The sequence below is a fragment of the Wasmannia auropunctata genome, unplaced genomic scaffold, assembly GCF_000956235.1.
Source record: "Wasmannia auropunctata unplaced genomic scaffold, wasmannia.A_1.0 LD334562.1, whole genome shotgun sequence".
Lineage (NCBI taxonomy): Eukaryota > Metazoa > Arthropoda > Insecta > Hymenoptera > Formicidae > Wasmannia > Wasmannia auropunctata.
The window spans coordinates 1-1,890 of NW_012028328.1; the positions used below are offsets into that span (position 1 = coordinate 1).

General features: G+C 25.3%; 1 long non-coding RNA gene across 1 annotated transcript; it reads right to left on the bottom strand.

Moving 5' to 3' along the window:
• Positions 1 to 18: 18 nt before the first annotated feature.
• Positions 19 to 1,552, bottom strand: LOC105458269. The gene is made up of 3 exons (XR_975518.1): positions 1,408 to 1,552; positions 635 to 872; positions 19 to 169 (listed from the first exon to the last, which is right to left on the bottom strand). It is a non-coding gene; the product is annotated as an uncharacterized LOC105458269 (long non-coding RNA).
• Between the last annotated feature and the right edge of the window lie 338 nt (positions 1,553 to 1,890).

The following is a 1,890-nucleotide window of genomic DNA, read 5'->3' on the forward strand; positions in this document are numbered from 1 at the left end:
CAAGTTACATACCTTCAACGATAACATGCATAGTCTTATAAAGTTTCAAGTCATTACAAAGTCTCTTAACTTCAGCTTCAAGGATGCTGACCTTTAATAACAACTGACTTTTTGATAATTTATTTTTTTCTTCTGATTCCTCACCAGATTCATTTGAGGAAGAAAAGATCTAAAAACGAGTCATAAAAATTGTTAGAAAAACCACAAGATTTGAGTAATTGATTATCATACTATTATAAATTATTATTTTTATATTTTAATATCATGATTTAGTAGAAAAATAGTTGAAAAGGTAAGATAAGAAAAATATTGTTTACTAATAAAAAATATGTATATATATTCTCAATTTCTTTTACAATTTGCACTAATTTTTTTTTAACTTTGAAATTAAAAAATAATTACTCTGTGTAAATTGAAAATAAAATTTGATTTAATAATCTTAGAGATGGCTTAAACATGGTATTTTCAAAAAGTATAAGGATCCATATAATGATCTTCAAGAAAAAATTTGGAAAAGCAATGTAAAAATATAAAATATAAAGAAGTTTTTTACAAACACATCCCATTCAAACGAACATTGCACAAATGTCACAATATCTATATAACATTGTTATTGTAGGCTCGTAATACTTACAATGTTTGTCTGTTTCTCCTTTTTCTTTCTCTTCTGCTGTATTATTTCTACATCAGCAGTCTTTGCTATCATATTGATACCCTTTTTTTTTTTAAAGCGAGGACCCAATACTATCGAAAAAGTCATCATCTTTTAATTTGAATTCTTTATCTCTTACAGTTTTTACTGTTACAAAGTGTTTGTCGTCTCTCTTGTTCTGTGCCAATCTTTTTTTTTCCCCTAATGGTTTTAAAAGTTTCTGCAAAAGAGAATATCTTTTTAAATACTTCTAACGGATTCTTTCAGACTTATTCAATAATTTTTTATTATACAGATCCAATTTAGTTCAGTTGTATGAGTCTAAACAATTTTTGACTTTCAATCAAATTCAAGTATGTTATGTGTACATACGTAGTCTTTATGTACATGAGACATATTGTTAGAAAATATTTTTGAGTGAAATTACATGTACACGGCACGCAATTACTTCTTCTAATAAAAATCTATATTTCATGCATCTATATCATACTTAATTTTAAGCACGCATATTTATTTAATTTTAATTTTAAAACTCTCTGATTAATCTTTGACAAAATAGTATCAAATTAATCAGAAAAGCTTTAAAAATAAAAATCACAAAAAAGATTAGATGGTTTAAACAAGAATGTAATAGTCAGACTGTAATTTTATTAGAAAGAGCTTAAAAATTGCAGCTTTTTTAATAGAATGATAAATAAAATTTTTTAAAAAGTAGAAACAAATAAAAATATTACAAAACTTGAATAGACGTCTACCTTAGAATCAGAATTAATATCGTCAATATCTTTCTTCTTCGCCAACTCTTTTCTTTGTTGTTTACTTGGAAAAGGCACACCATATTTAATAATATTTTTCGAAGCCTCCACTATTTCAGCCCATTCTAAAACATGAAATATTATGTATAACTGTTAATAAAAATAGATTTACATGTGTGGAAGTGTTATTATATAATAGAGTTGCTATTATTGCAATTCTTAAAATAATTAAGAGCTATGTCATAATTTTTATTACATTTTGGATTTTTTCCACAAAAAAGATATCCTACCAAAACTCTTTTTTAAAAAAAAAAAAAGATTACGCCAAGAATATAAAAAAGTATCGTACGTTACATTCTTCCTAAATCAAAAATATTATTTTAACAAATAAAAATTGTTCAAAAACAAATATGAGATCATACAAATTGCCAAGTATTTGATTAGACATAGATCGGAAGAGCACACGTCTGAACTCCAGTCACT